Genomic DNA, 16,535 nt, shown 5'->3' with positions numbered 1-16,535 from the left:
ATGTGGTGGACCTGTAAATCGGCAAAAGCTTATTGGGAAATGATATATAATGAGCTAAAGAAAATGTTTAAAATAACTTTTATTAAAAAACCAGAAGCTTTTTTATTAGGTATAATAGGAGAAGAAATTCCAAAGAAGATACAGGTCCTATTTATGTATGCAACGACAGCGGCAAGAATGTTATATGCCCAGAGCTGGAAGGTAGAAATGACCCCATCGAAAGAAGAATGGATAATGAAATCAATGGACTAGGCTGAAATGGTGAAAATGACTGGGAAGATCAGACACCAAGAGGACAATAAATTCAAAAAAGAATGGAGGAATTTTATAGCACATTTGAAGGAGCATTGCAGAAACTTAAAGACATTAGAGTAGCACTGGTGTTATTGACGTTAGAAACTTAGATTCACAAAATGTTTAGGGGTATGCGGACCCCTGTGTCCCCGCAGGGGGAAAAAAGCACTGGAAATACTTGAAGAGAAGGGAGTTCAAGCTGGACAGGAATTTCTTAAAGATAAACTATTGAAGGTACAAATGCATGTTGTTGTTCGCTCTATTTAAATGAATTTAAATAGGGACAAATGCAAAGTTGTACACTTAGGGAGGAATAACCAGCTGCAAAAACATGAGATGTGGGGTCGCCTGATTTATCAAGTAGTGAAAAGGATCTCAGAGTCTTAGTAAACAACAAGCTTAACATGAGTCAACAATGTGATGCTGCAGTAGAAAAAGTGAATGACATCCTAGTGTGCATCTGCAAAAGTATAGTGTCCCGAGCAAGGGAAGTAATAGTACTGCTCTATGTTTCCTTGATCAGACCACACTAAGAGTAAAGTGTCTAGCTCATGAAGTTCCAGAAACGTATTGATAAACTGGAATGTACTCAGAGGAGGGTGACCAATATGATCTCCAGTATGGTGTCTAGTTCTGGGCAACACAGTTAAAGAAAAATATTGATAAGTTGGAATGTATGTTCCCTTGCCCTCTCTCACACACAACTTTTGGAAAAGAAATGCACTTTTAGGGGCTAGAACTGCAATGTGAAAATGCCCTGCAAAGTGTGACAGGGACAAATAATGAAATGGAAGGTGTAGGGATACCCTGTAAAAAAACCAGGAGGGAATGTGGGATGAATGCTAATTGTCATGCACTGTCCACACAGCATCCCCTGTAGGGATGCTTAATAAATGCCAGATATCCTCTGACCCTCTGTGTGATCCTCTGTGTGAGCTTTGTGGAATGAAATTGGGAGGAAGCCTCAGCTGAATGCATCACCTGGAGGAGACCCCCCTCAACCTGTGATTGGCAGGCACCAAGGAGAGTCCATGTAGTGGCCAGGAGCTGTTGAGCAGCTCTCTTCATGGGCACTTAAGGCAGGCAGAGGGGCAACGGATAGGATCCAGGGCTGGAGTCTTCCTTCACCCCAAGGTCCTCCCCCACCTGCAGTCCATGTGGCATCTATCAATACAGCCTCTGCTCCTCTGTTTGGTGACAAGGAAGAAGACAATGTGTTATCAATTCTGCAGGATTTCCCTGTGTGCAGCAAAGTGGAGACAATGTCCAGCTCATTCAAGCACCACAAGGCAGGGAACAAAACCATTCCTGGCCCAGTGAAGCTGCAAACACTTTCTGTAACAGATGCCCCATATCACCACATCTTGCCAAGGTTGTCCTGGCTATTGATTCTACCTGTGTTATGGTTCGTCTGTTAAATTGCATTGCTGTTTGGAATGAGACCTTCTCAGCAGATGACATGCCTCATTTGTAGGTACAGGTGACTCTCCACTTATGGTGGGGTTAAGTTCCAGTGACAGTGCCGAAAGTCAAAATGGGAGGTAGTCAAAACATGTTGGGTTCAATGGTAGTTGGGATTGAAAAAGTTTCCAACCCACCTGATGCCCACACCCATTCTGCCCTGTTTACAACGTAAGTTTCATGTTGCCTGTTCTAGAACTCTTTCATGGGTACCTGAAGTAGGCAATCAATGTTAAGGAGAGTCTGTGGCGCAGATGTAAAGTTCTGTGGTGTAGCTGTGGTGTTAGAGGGATACAGAATTTGCTTCAGATCTGCTCCTACCCAGTCCTATCCCCACATCACCACCCTGCTTCAAGTCACATCACCAGTGATGTGGTGACTTCCGGGTTAGCGCCATCGTCTAATGGCGGATTCCATCCGAGCCCCGGAGGGAATCGGCTCAATAGGAGACGGGTCCTGCAGCGGTGGTGACGCGGGGACCCTCAGAAACCACAGGCGCTGAAGCCTGTGGACCTGGTGACTTGGCGGGCACCATTTGCGCCCTCCCCGACCCGAGAAGGAGCCTTTTTAAAGGCTTCGGAATGGGGGACGGGGAGAGGCGTGGTGCTTAGAGTTGACTGCTACTCCTACTGAGTGAAGCCGCATGCCATGGTCGGAGAGCGCTGCCTTCTTCCTTTGAACATTTGGACCAAAAGTAAAAGCCCGTGAGTAATACGGAAATCGGATTTATAAAAGAAAAATCTGTCTTGAATTTGGCACGATCGGGGAAGGTGCAAAGAGGAAGTCCATCTCCCCGCCTTGTAAACAATTTGAAGCAAGGACCAGATAACTAAGGTTGAGAGAACATCTCCTTTTTATTGGATAAAGCTATTAATTGCACGATTCGACAGTATAAGTAATCTTGCTGGAGGATAAGAGTTAATTTTGAGAGCTGAAGTGCCACCCCCCCGGGACCCGGGAGTGATCAGCGAGAGAGAGCCTGTTGAGGAGACATAGAAGATTTTGACAGCTGTCAAACTAGCTGTCAAAGTTGGAAAAAATTAGAGAACTTTGTTTCTGTTGTCTTTGCTGGTTATATGTGTTACAATATAGTTATAAAATGTTGGAAACAAAGAAGAACTGAAACAAGTTAATTTGACTTTTGGGCTGGAAGTGGAAGGAATACTAAATAACCAGAATCCCTCTAGAGGGGGTTCAGGGACATTACAAGAATGGCTACAGGTGGAAAAATACAGGCTGAACTGGACAAGGCTTTTTTTCTCTTGGGAAAGTTGCAAGAGCAAAGTGATGTTTTGGCTACAAGTGTCACAACATTGAAGTCAACAGTAAATAAACTTACTGAGTTGGATAAGGACTTGACTCAAAAAGTCCAGCCAGCTGAACAAGAAAAGAAATCTGAGAAATTTGAGGAAGAGGAGAAAGAGACATATGCTGATCAGGAGGAGCAGGAAGGAGGGGCTGTAATGCTGCAGATGGCAAAGGAGAGCCAGAGGCCTGTCAAGATGGATACAAAGGAAAATAAGGACTGGATGACAAAAATTTGGTTTGAATTGAAGAATGAGGAATGGAAAGATCTCCTTTTGTGGAGATCTGAAGATCTATGGATTATAAATTTGACCAAGGTTGAAGCTGGAGCTTTTGGGACATTTGGACTTAAAAGGATTAAGAAACAAGATCTGAGCTCCACTTTTAAATATGGAGGTCTGGCTGGAAGAAATATGGACATTATTGGGACAGAGCTCCTCCGAGATTTGGTGTTTAATACAAAGGACTATCAAAAAAACCGGCAGAGAGGAATTGAGAGAGATTTAAGAGCCTCGGATGTGAGATCTCCAGGCTGATAGCAGATGGACTGATGGACATTGGTTTGGGGATCGAAACCGGGAAAGGGAGGGTGGGGTTTGGGAATCCAAAGGGTGTATAAATTTATTCTTATTCTTTTTATTTTTGTTTTGTTATTAGTATAAAAATGGGGAATTCGTGGAAGGGAATTTGGGTCGACCTTAGAAAAAGGTTTTAAGTATAAAGACTGATGTATATAAGTTAAAATTTGATATACAAAATGAATTAAATATAATAATGAATTAAGGTTGAAAATTGGGGATAAGAACTTGTTGAACTAACATTTGGAAATGGAATACAAGAAGGGGAGGCGAGGGGAAGTCGCAGAAATAGGTTATTGAAAATAAGGATTGTAAACGTTGAGTGTTTTTAATTCTTTTTTTAATCTTTTTTGGATTTATTTATTTTTTGAAAATTTTAATAAATATCTTTTTTTTAAAAAAAATCTTAAATGGTATTTGGGCTATTTATTCGGAACAATATGCTAAACTGATAATTAATAATAACCTTACAGATAAAATTGAGATAACAAAGGGAACCAAACGGGGTGTCCATTATCACCATTGTTATTTATAACAATATTGGATGTCCTGTTGAAGAAAATAGAAGCAACAAAAGAAATAAAGGGGATTGGTGTTGGATCAAAAGAATATAAGCTTAAGGCCTTTGCCGATGATGTTGTTTTGACACTAGAAAAACCGATGTCCAGTGTAGTAGAAGCTTTGAAAAAGATAGAAGAGTATCTGCAATTAGCAGGTTTTAAGCTGAACAAAACTAATACAAAAATATTAACCAAAAATTTGGACAGTAAAGAAATAGGTGAATTACAACAAAAGACAGGAATGACAATAGAAAAAAAGGTAAAATATTTAGGAGTCTGGTTCACATCCAAGAATATAAACCTCATTAAATATAATTATGAAGAGGTGTGGAAGGAAGTGAAGAGGTAAAAAGTGTTATGATTAGGTGGGCCCAGGATTTGGGGCACAATATTGATTTTGAAAGGTGGGAAAAACTGTGGACTAAAACCATTAAATTTACAGCATGTGTGTCACTCAAAGAAAATATATTTAAGATGGTGTATCGATGGTACATTATACCTGCCAAACTCACTAAAATGTATAGAAATCAAGATAAAAGTTGTTGGAAGTGTAAGGAGAAGGAGGGGAATTTCCTCCATATGTGGTGGACCTGTTCTAAAGTGAAAGCCTTTTGGGACACAATATATAATGTGGTAATATGGTCATTTGTCCATAAGAGCATGGGCAAAAGTTTATTATCGCAAGGATGATTTCATAGCTAAAAGCATTGCTTGGAGCATGATCAACGCGTGGAGAGCTCATGCCATCCAATGATTGGTCCACGTAGCATAGCATGATCAACTGCGTGGTCTGGTGTGAGAACATGAGACTAATGTATTGTATTGTCTTTTATCTGCTGACTGAGGCAAAGCTCTCTCCTTGAATTTGTATCTTTTCTGGGACTCTCAATAAAGGTTGGGGCAGCAGCAGCTTCTAAGAGAGCTGCGGCCAGACTTCTTCAACCCATCTTGGCGTGAGACTGATTATTTACGGATGGCGAGCTGGTTCTCGTCAATATAACAAACTGGAAAAGGTTTTAAAATATAACTTTAAGAAAAAGCCAGAGGCATTTTATTAGGTTTAATTGGAGAGGAAATACATAAAAGAGATGTAAATATGTTTATGTATGCCACAAAGGCTGCAAGGATACTTCTGGCTCAGAAATGGAAGCAGCAGGAACTCCCAACATTGGAAGACTGGCAGGTCAAGATGGTGGAGTACGTAGAGATGGCCAAGTTGATGGGGAAGATCCAGAATCAGTGTGACAAACTGTTTTAAAAGGACTGGAACAAATTTATAATTTACATGAAAGAAAATTGTAAACATCTGAAAATGTTTGTAGGCTTGAACTGAAATGTTTTGTAATGCAAATATAAGGAACTGCTTTACAGATAACAAGGTGAAATATTATAATAATAAGACAGAAGGTAAACAAGTGATTATAGAAATGTGAAAAATATAGAAAGATGTGTTGAAGTCAGAAGAGGGAGGGAAGGAGGTCTACGCTCTTGTAGAGTAATGTATTAAGTTAAAGAATTATGTAACAAAATGTGAACATGATAAACGTGGAAAATTTAATAAAAATCAGTTGTTGTTTTTTAAAAAGAATATTTTTTTTGCAGTGTGTTCCTGCATCTTCCTATTCCACACTTCTTCAGGCTAAACTTTGCAGGATACTTTGACATTTATTTTCATGCTGCAAAACATGTGTTTCTTTTCTAAACATTATTGTGCCAGGGCAAGGATGGTGAACCTTCAGCCCCAAGGAGGCCCACCCCATTTTGCCCATCAGACAATTCTGGGCAGGCTTCCCAATCACCTCACATCTTATCAAAGGTCAGGTATGGACAGGCGTAAAGGTGGCTGGGCGGGGGCAAAAGGGGTCTCTGGAGCACCAACTATCAGCTGTTCTGTGTCCCTTTGGAAGCCCCAAGTGCTGAACTCCAGCGTGAAGCAAATGGTTTTTGGAAAGGGGCAGGGGAAACTCCCCAATGCAGGACTTGGAAGCCCCCAAAACTAGTGTGTAACCTCCCAACATCATCTTCACAATTCCCCACTAATCTTCCACTTCTGATCGGGGTGCCTCATGGTGCATTTGAAATATAACAAATTGGTGGGGGGATATCAACCCCCCACCTTGTACTTAAGGACTGAATTGCATGACTAACGTCTCTTGACATTGGAGAACCAATGAGGTGATGAGAAATGTTAAGTGCATTGGGAAGTAACTCCCTGTAGCCTGTAACGTCTTGTCCCTGGCAGAACGATTGTGTGAGTTCCAAACGTCAATGAGCATCTTAATCTTGATTTAAAGTACAGATACCGATCGTTGCTCAGAATGGCCTGACTAGCCCAGAGGGGATGCTGAATGGGCCGAATTGGGACCATGTGGTTCACCTCCCTTGACCTGCTCCATATGACATGAAGGACAAGCAAGTTTGAGTAAAATCTGTGTTCTGATTTGGGAGTGGGTTCCAGGGCCCAACCCAACTGAGAGCCAGAAAAACCTGTTGGCACACTTAGGGAGGAATAACCAGCTGCACAAACATGAGATGTGGGGGGCACCTGACTTGTCAAGTAGTGCAGGTGAAAAGGATCTCAGGGTCTTAGTAAACAACAAGCTTAACATGAGTCAACAATGTGATGCTGCAGTAGAAAAAGTGAATGACATCCTAGTGTGCATCTGCAAAAGTATAGTGTCCCGAGCAAGGGAAGTAATAGTACTGCTCTATGTTTCCTTGATCAGACCACACTAAGAGTACTGTGTCTAGCTCATGAAGTTCCAGAAACGTATTGATAAACTGGAATGTACTCAGAGGAGGGTGACCAAGATGATCTCCAGTATGGTGTCTAGTTCTGGGCAACACAGTTAAAGAAAAATATTGATAAGTTGGAATGTATGTTCCCTTGCCCTCTCTCACACACAACTTTTGGAAAAGAAATGCACTTTTAGGGTCTAGAACTGCAATGTGAAAATGCCCTGCAAAGTGTGACATGGACAAATAATGAAATGGAAGTTGTAGAAATACCCTGCATATAATCAGGAAGGAATGTTGGATGAATGCTAATTGTCATGCACTGTCCACACAGCATCCCCTGTAGGGATGCTTAATAAATGCCAGATATCCTCTGGCCCTCTGTGTGATCCTCTGTGTCAACTATGTGGAAGGAAATTGGGAGGAAGCCTCAGTTGAATGCATCACCTGGAGGAAACCCCCCTCAACCTGTGATTGGCAGGCACCAAGGAGAGTCCATGTAGTGGCCAGGAGCTGTTGAGCAGCTCTCTTCATGGGCACTTAAGGCAGGCAGAGGGGCAATGGATAGCATCCAGGGCTGGAGTCATCCTTCACCCCAAGATCCTCCCCCACCTGCAGTCCATGTGGCATCTATCAATACAGCCTCTGCTCCTCTGTTTGGTGACAAGGAAGAAGACAATGTGTTATCAATTCTGCAGGATTTCCCTGTGTGCAGCAAAGTGGAGACAATGTCCAGCTCATTCAAGCACCACAAGGCAGGGAACAAAACCATTCCTGGCCCAATGAAGCTGCAAACACTTTCTGTAACACACTTCTGGACAGACATATTGTAGGTTTACATTCAATACACCAAATGGCAGGTTTGAAGGCCATGATTTATTTTCAACTTCAGGGTTCTGGCAGGTCCTCTGAGGCAATGGCGGGTATTGTTTGGGGTGTCCATGAAACCTGGGTTCTGGGTTAAAGGAATAATGGAGCAGAGGTGGCATGCATTAGACTCGCCCTCTCATCCCCATACATCCATCCTTAGGGAATTGGATCTATTGTCTCACTGCCCCCTAGCATTCCATCATAATCACCCCACCCAAATAACTTAACCCCATGTGATCCACTCCTGCCCTTTAGGATTGCAAGGAACAATTTTTGACTTCAATTTAAATCATGGGAGGCGAAAACAGATATACAGATGCATGGGAATTATCCAATGAACTCATTCCCCACTAATCTCCCACTTCAGATTAGGGGTGCTTCATGCTGCATTTCAACTATCATAAATTGGTGGGAGAATATTAACCCCCACCTTGTACTTAAGGACTGAGTTGCATGACTTAACGTCTCTTCTCATTGGAGAACCAACGAGGTGATGAGAACTGTGAAGTGTTTGGGGGGAAGTAACTCCCTGTGCTCTGTAACGGCTTGTCCCTGGCAGAACGAGTTTGTGAGTTCCAAACATCAATGAGCATCTTAATCTTGATTAAGATTAAAATACTAATCATTTGGCTATTTAAACCAGCCAAAGGTGGGTTCTTCTGCTCAAGACATCTCTGGACTTCTCTGAAAGCAAACTTCTTTCCATCCCTTGAGAAAGAGTGAAGGACCACTAGCCTGGTAAGGACCACATTTTCTCTTTGCCTGCAGCAGTTAGATCCAACCCAGTGCTGTCCTGGCTGTTCCCCAGAAATACCTGGAAAAAAGAAACTGTAGATGGAAATGCTCTGAGAAATGAGGAAATTTGGGCCAGAATCTCCTGAGTGGAGTGCTGGATTTTACGGCACTTTTCACATGCCCAATGTGTTTATTAGTGACCTTCCTTCTATACTGAAAATGATTTTATCATGCAACGTTATGTATAGCTGTGTTTAAAGGAGTGATTAACAATCTATTATTTAAACATCTTTCTATTTAAATATGTTAGGTATGCTTCTATTTATGTATGCTGCTATTTATTGATACTCTTTAATGAATAGTTTTAGATGGTTCCTTTTGCTTAGGGAAGCAACAAGTCAATTTCTGTCTACATGCCTGTCTGAAAATTCACCAGAAGAGGGTCAGTATTTAATAAAAACATTCCAAAAGGGGGTGTGAGGTTTCCTTATGGTTCCTGTTTTCAGCAGCAATTGGAATTGAGATTCTCTCTAGCAACATGGGATCTCATCTTTGCCAACCCCTTGGTGTGTCTTGTTCTGCAGACAAGACGTTACTTTCACGCTCCCTGGAGTTTAGGTAAGCAGAAGGGCAACCCAGGCCAGGTCTTTTAAGGTTAGTTGGGGACCCTTGCACAGCATCAGGTCAAGTCAGGGGATGCTGCCAGTTTAGGAAACCCCCTCCACCTGATCCAGCACTAGCACTTTGAATGATTCAATTTCCTGGTGACCCTTAGCGCAGTCCCTCTGTCCTGATGGCTCTAGATAGAGATAGAGAGCCACTGGAAGTCAGCTGGATTTTCTATGAAAGGTTGGCTGGCTGGAAAAAACATGGGATGTAACTTTCTCAAAATACAGTGGTACCTCGGGTTAAGAACTTAATTTGTTCTGACTTCTGGGTTGGTCTCCCTTTCATGGCAGACAGGAGCTCTTTCAGGCAAAAAAGCTCTGCGCATTGAGACTGGGGGTGACTGCAAGAGCGTTGCAGCACCCCGTTAAAAACCTCAGATCGAGCGTTCTGAGGACCTGGTGTTCCGGTGGGTACCCATAGCGACTCCCTCGCTTCCCGGTAAGCTCTGTAAGAGCCCCGAAAGTGAGCTGGGTTTGAGACGCGGGCTCTGTGGAATCAACACGCTTCCCTCACTGCGTGAAGCTCCTGAGTCCGGCGATCGTGAGCAGCCAATTTCTCCAAGTAAACTTTAATTTGGACAATCGTGAGTAAAAAGGATAATAATTTGACTAAAATTTGGAATGAAAGGGATTTAAATTACGGAGGTCGATCCCTTTCTGCTGGAGAAAAAGTGAAAGCAGTGCTTGTTTACCGAAGACGTAACTTCAAAGAGGCTTTTTACCTTCTAAGGAAATATCTCCAACCCAGCAGGGAGAAAGGGGGGAAATTTAACTGTTTTGTTACCCTGCTAGAAACTGTTAAAAGATCAGAAAAAACTCTTGCTTTTTGGAAGTGGACCTCCCAGCGCGGAACTGCCAGACTCCATTTTTATGATACAAAGGGAGAGGATACAATTACTTTCATTTTCCGCTCTGGGTAATACAAAGTTTTTGCTGCTGTCTGAACTTGTTTAAACTATTCATAAGGTTGTTTTACCCTCAACGCTTTGAATATAACTGTCTCAACAACATTAAGGGTTTCCAATTTAGAAATTAGTAGCCAAGGCTTAAAGAATAAGACTGGGTTTGGTGTTCAGGCAGTGGCGTAGCGTGGGGGGTGCAGGGGGGGCCGGCCGCACCGGGCGCAACATCTGGGGGGGCGCACGCTTGCACTCGCAGCTCTCTGCCCCCTACTAAAATCCACGGGTTAGGGGGCGCAAATTACTTGCCTTGCCCCGGGTGCTGACAACCCACGCTACGCCACTGTGTTCAGGGGCGGTCTGGGCTGCCAGCTAGTGTTTGTGTCCAAAATCCCGTGACTGAGACTGAGTAACTTGACCTTGAATTATAAATAGCCATGCATGGGGCTGACAAGTTGAATAAACCAGAGAGTAAAACTAGAAGAGGTTCCAAATTTTGAAGAAACTGTGATGACTTTACTAACTGAAATAAAATCAGAGGTTACTGAAAATAAGCAGACGTTGAAGGAACTTCAAAAAGGTTGTGATGAACTAGGAAAAAATCAACAAGAAGTGAAAAAACAGGTCTCGGAACACGAAACAAGACTTTTAGAATTGGAATCAGTGAGTGTTTCTGATGTGGAACAATCCCATCAGGAGGCTCTTAACGCGATTGCCCATCTCTAAAATGTATAATTTATTGTTTGAATGGCATACAAAGGATGAACAATTTAAATCTGTTATGATTGATTGGGCAAGATATGTGGGTCACAATAGAATGATGGAATATTGGGAGAGGTTATGGAAGAAAGGGGTTAAGTTCACGGCATGTACTGTATTAAAAGAAAATATTATGAAAATGATGTATAGATGGTACTTAACCCTGGTGAAACTAGCAAAAATCTCCCACACTAATGATAACTTACGTTTCAAATGTAAAGAGAAAGAAGGCACTTTTTAAATATGTGGTGGATGTGTTCCAAGGTGAAAGACTTCTGGGAAAAGATTTAAAATGATTTTTTTTTTACATGTTGAAAAATACATTTATTAAGAAGCCAGAAGCCTTTCTACTTGGAATAACAGGACCGGAATTGCCCAAGAAGGATGTTAGACTGTTTTTGTATGCCACTACAACAGCAAGGCTTTTATTAGCCAAAAATTGGAAATTGCAAGAAATACCGACGATAGAAGAATGGCAGATGAAGATGATGGACTTTTCGGAGCTGGCTGACCTGAGTGGAAGAATCTGCGACCAGAAAGAGGAGGAAACACAAGAAGAAAGATTGAAAGAAATTTAAAGAATATTTAGTGAGATATTGTAACATAAGATAATTAAGAAATCCTTAGAAGTAACAGATTAGGCTAAGGGATAGAAAAAGATTGATAACAAAGATTATTATCGATTACAATTGGAAGTAAGGTTAAGAAGTTAGTAATGAAAGAAGATACTGATGTTATAAATATGAAATTGGGAACTGCTAAATATGTAATATGATGAATTCCAGATTGGAGGGTGTTGAGGAAGTCTTTTAGCAATGTAAATACACCAGGGAATAATAAGAAGAAAAAATTCTCTTATTTTGTGTGTTTTTATTGTTGTTAAGTTTTTATGTTGTGTCAAATGTATTTTTTCTTTTTTGTTTTTGTCTATTTGTTATAAGAGAAAACTAATAATTTTTTTGGAGGAAAAAAATAATAATTCGTTTTGGAGGTCCATTCTTAACATGAAACTGTTCTTAACCTGAAGACCACTTTAGTTAATGGGGCCTCCCGCTGTTGCCGCGCCACCGGAGCACGATTTCTGTTCTCATCCTGAAGCAAAGATCTTAACCTGAGGTTCTATTTCTGGGTTAGCGGAGTCTGTAACCTGAAGCATCTGTAACCTGAAGCATATCTAACCCGAGGTACCACTGTATTAGTTTACCGGAATAGGGTGGATTGAGGAGTAAGTTTCTAAAGACAAATCTGATACAGCCTGTTGGCCATCTTACGTGAACAAGAATGGACATGGACTACAACATGCAATGAGTCAGGCTGCACAGTAGAGGGCATCCCTCAGATGTTTTGTGATATTTTCCTTTGTAGTACCACATTGTTGTAGATATTGCTCTTGTGGCCTCCATTGCTCTGCGCTTGCTGTGTTTTCTGGAGTTCAGTAAATATATAATTGTAAGTTCCTCCCGCTTCTCCTGTCAGTTGATTCAAAGCCAGTGCCCTCTCCATCCATCATGAAGCATCTTGTGATCTTGCTGTCTGTTCTGGCACTCATGAGCTGTCCAAGGGCCCAAGGTTGCGTACAGAGATGTACAAAGAGTATGTAAGTATGAAAGGGAAAGGAAATTGTTTCAGATGCTTGATGAGGACATCCTTGTATCTGGAGAGGCATGGCAGACTGGTGTGTAGCAGATCATAAAATCTGAAACAAAGGAAGGCCAGAGTCCCACAAGGAGCACTTCAAAGAGGGTGGAGTCTCAGGAACACAGAAATGGGCATCCAGTTGGCCTTCTGGAAATTCCTCAGCAGGGAAAAGGGTAGAGAGGCTCTCCTGGTTTTAAAGCTAAGGAAAGGGAGATAGTGGGGATTTGTGAAGTCCCAGGAACATTCCTTGTTTATGATGTAGGTGTGCTCAAAGCAGGAAGCTATTCTCCATTCTCTATTATTATCATTATGGTTACTGTTATTAGTGTGCTCCATGCTCCCTAACCTGGTACCCTTCAGATTCTATGGATGCTACAACACCTCTGACTGTTGGCCAAGTTGGCTGGAGCTGTAGTGTGAAACATCTGGAGGGCACTTTGTGCGTTCAGGAAGGCTGGTGTCATTGCACAATCAACCACTCAATGAAAGATTGTGGCTAATCCACCTGCAAACCTACTAATTTGATGGATGTCAATTTCACTGTAAGCCTACGTCCACCTCAAAGGACACTCAATAAATAAATAAATAAATAAATAAATAAATAGTGGGCTTAGATTCATGGAATCTATTTAGTCATGTCCATTGATGCAAATCCAGACTACTCTGAGGACAGCGAAGATGGGATACAGTGCATTCTTGTTTACTAAGTGTCATGAATTCCCCTGGATAATTTTTAAGGATAGTTTTTTTTGCTGATATCCAAACAAACATACCAGGAATCAGAGGCATGGTTGTTGCGGTGGAGGAAGCTGAATAGCTGTTCAATCATTTTAAATATGTACTGGCGTGTCAAGGAGTCTTGATAACAATGAGCGTAGTTAATTAAAAAGAAGATTAATTGCAAAAAAACACCAGATTGCATCCGAGCAGTAATCACAGCTGTCCATCTCTAAACCAAATATCTCCCTTCTAAGGGTGGGTGGATGGGTGTTTCCTACAGCTGCCGAAATCTTGGGGAACAGGGGGTCAGCTCCCTCCCCTTCTCTGACAATGCTCTTCCGTCGTCATTTCCTCCCTCTGAACTGCTTTCATTTCTAGTCTCTGTATTTTGTACTTCGCTGGCACACTATAATCCCCAGATTGCAATTAACTCTATCTCTTCCTGCCTGCTTTCTCTAGCTGACTGTAAATCTTCCCTGGGAGCTGGTTCATTCATGACATGGAGATTCATACTCAGATCTTAAGCTACATCTCTCTTTACTTGTAGGCCGTCAGAATGTTCTTGTGTTCACTCCCGTAGCGTGGAAGACAATGAAGAGCATCTGAGCAGAGGAGGTTGGTTTGGACTGGAAGATTCTGGGGGATGGAGCAAAAGGATGATGAGCTTTTTAGATAGTCTCTGTGCTTTGGCAGCTTTCCTTTCTCCTCCAATCAATTATTTAAAAGTCCTTCTTCACTGAGAAATGAGATCCGCACCATTTATGGTCTTGATCATAGTTCGCTAACATCTTGTCTTGAGGGCACATGGTAGAGCAGAGAAAAGTTTTTCAGGCATTACACATAAACTAAGGCCAACCACACACATCAATCCATTCCATGGGCTTCAGCAGAATTGTCCTTTCGAGTATGATTTGGGCAGTGAGAGGGACACCTAGGCTGGCAGCTTCCTGGTCATGATGGCTTTCTGTTTTGGCTGTTCTGTCCATGCCAAGTCCTCCTATTCCTTTAATTTTAGTGGACAAGAATTCAGCAGGTGTAACTTTGCTAACAAAGAAGTATCCATGATGGGAAGTTTCCGACCTGCTGAATGTCTGTCTTTTGCTCAGATATTCAACAAGGTGAATACTGCTCTAGGAAGATGAGAAGGCCATCAATAGAGGCCTCGAGAGGAGGTTGTGGGAGGGCAATAAGGATGAGAAGAGACCCAAGAAGCATGCCCTTGGAGGAAAGGTTATAGTCATATCCAACTGATTTATATTCCGAATAGAGCCACTGGAATTAATGTAAGCCATTTTCTTTCATTTCAATGGGCCTACTTGAACTGGCACTAACATTGTATACAGGTAAACAACACAGTTTAGCCTTGAGAAAGGAAGAGTGAAAGGGAGAGGAGAGCACTCTTTATATCCATGGAGGGCTGTCAGTTGGAAGATGGTAAAGAATCATGCTTTGCTGCCCCAGAGGAGAGGAGTGGATCTTACAGCTTAAGTTATAAGAGGGCAAATTTTGGTAGAACTTGAGGAGGCTATTTCTGATGGTGAAATTTGTGTTGTTTTTGGGAGTGAGAGAGCAACTCTGCACCCCTTTTTTTGAGAAATCACATGTTGGGGATGCTTGTAATGAAAGGGACTGGACTAACTGACTTCCAAAGTCCCTCTCAGTTCTCTAATTGTGTGGTTCCTGCCTTCCTTAGGGCTGATCTTTCAGAGTAATTAATCACATGCCCTCTACTTTCTACTCGCAGAGGAGGCTATGGCTGAAGAAAACTGAGAAGCAGATTGCAATCAACCCAGATGCTCAGCAGGTTCACCAAAAGATCTCAAAGGCACACCTTCACTGCTTGACACCTCCACTCCATTCCCGTCTTCCATTAGCCCTGAACCCTGATTTCATGGGCAGTCACCCCAGTTGCCTCAAGGAACCTGTCAAAATTCAGCAATTGCAAATAAATTGTGGGCTTCAAGCCTGTTTGGTGTCTTGAATGTGAACCTATAAGATATTTGTCCTGAGGTGCCCCCACATACTGGGCCCTCCAACCTACTCTGAAAAGAAGAAACAGCTCTGCAAAACAATTACATATGCTTCATGTCATATTCAAAGTGGTGTCCCCTTTTTAGGTAAATTGTTAGGCCCGAAAATATACACGTGCCCACGTTGATAGTTTGATACATAGTAGTGAAGCTTTTCTCCAGAACTGAACCTCCTAGGAGAAAAGGGTAACCTGCTGAATTTCTCCCAGACACACAAATCTGTTAAAATCACATGTATACAGTTTTACATTAATCTAAATATACTGTGAGTTTTCACTGAGTGCCCACTCTTTAGCTTCTGAACAGCAGGGGACTTGCCTAAGCCTCATTGAACCGTTGTTACATTTTGCATTTGTTATTTGGGGTCAGGGAATCCTCTTAAACCCACTCACACTTATTGCAGCAGATCACTTCCAGGGAGTATCTGATTGCAGAGAAACCCACCCCAGGAAAGACGTGTACTTCTTGCTAGTAAAAAACCTAAGGGCAAATTGTGGTTATTCAAAGGGTTACAACTTCAGGACAAGATCAATGCACTAGAGGGGTGGGGGTTCTGCTTCATAACTTCGTTTCCAGCGGGAACACAGATGGGCTTCTGAAAGAAAGAACATGAAAGCTCCAGGTCTGGGTTCCCTTCTGGCTGTGGGCCCTGGACATCAGTCCCCCTGCACCTGCCTCTTGGAGGCACCATGTCTTTTGCATGCTTTAAAAGAGCCCTTCTGGGCGCACGCATGGTGCATTTCTATCCATGTATTCTTGAGTAGAATCACATAATTGTTGAGCTGGAAGGAACCCTGAGGATCAGCTAGTTCAAGCCCCTGCAAAACAGCTTTCCCATATAACGGGAATCAAACCTGCAACCTTGGCATTACCAGCACCACGCTCTAGACAACTGAGCTAACTAGGCTTGTCTCAGCTGTGTTCTGGATGAGATCAAATAGTCAGAAATACCCCATGATGGATGGGAGTTTCTTAAAGGTGAACTATTGAAGGCACAAGTAGACACAATCAGGCGCGTCGCTTTACAACTGTGGGTGCCCGCAACATTCTGACATTACAATGGCATGCGTGTGTGCACGCATGTTGTCGACATGTCCCACAGTATGCTGATGTCAATCACACATCCTGTGGGCCATGTATGCACCATGTAATAGAACCTTGAGGGATGTCCCCTTCATTTAAAATTTGTGGGTGCTCAGGCACTCAGGACCCCGCATAGTTGGCACCCATGCAAACCATTCCAACAAGGAAAGAAAGTGGAAGGCATCTAATGAAACCCAGG

The 16,535-nt window shown here is 42.4% G+C and overlaps 1 long non-coding RNA gene across 2 annotated transcripts in view; it reads left to right on the top strand.

Annotated features, from left to right (window-relative positions):
• Nucleotides 1-9,480: 9,480 nt before the first annotated feature.
• Nucleotides 9,481-16,535, top strand: part of LOC309347037 — a 72,530-nt gene continuing 65,475 nt past the window's right edge. Inside the window, exons 1-3 of one of the 2 annotated variants that reach the window (XR_014158773.1) lie at nucleotides 9,481-9,791; nucleotides 12,342-12,462; nucleotides 13,771-13,838. This is a non-coding gene — a long non-coding RNA (uncharacterized lncRNA). Of the gene's footprint in view, nucleotides 10,124-12,341; nucleotides 12,463-13,770; nucleotides 13,839-16,535 lie in introns of both variants that reach the window. The other variant, XR_014158774.1, reaches the window with a different exon arrangement.

The sequence above is a fragment of the Podarcis erhardii genome (genome assembly GCF_964252035.2).
Source record: "Podarcis erhardii genome assembly, chromosome: 7".
Lineage (NCBI taxonomy): Eukaryota > Metazoa > Chordata > Lepidosauria > Squamata > Lacertidae > Podarcis > Podarcis erhardii.
The sequence above is the reverse complement of the archived record's forward strand: the minus strand, read 5'-3'. Positions and strand labels throughout refer to the sequence as shown.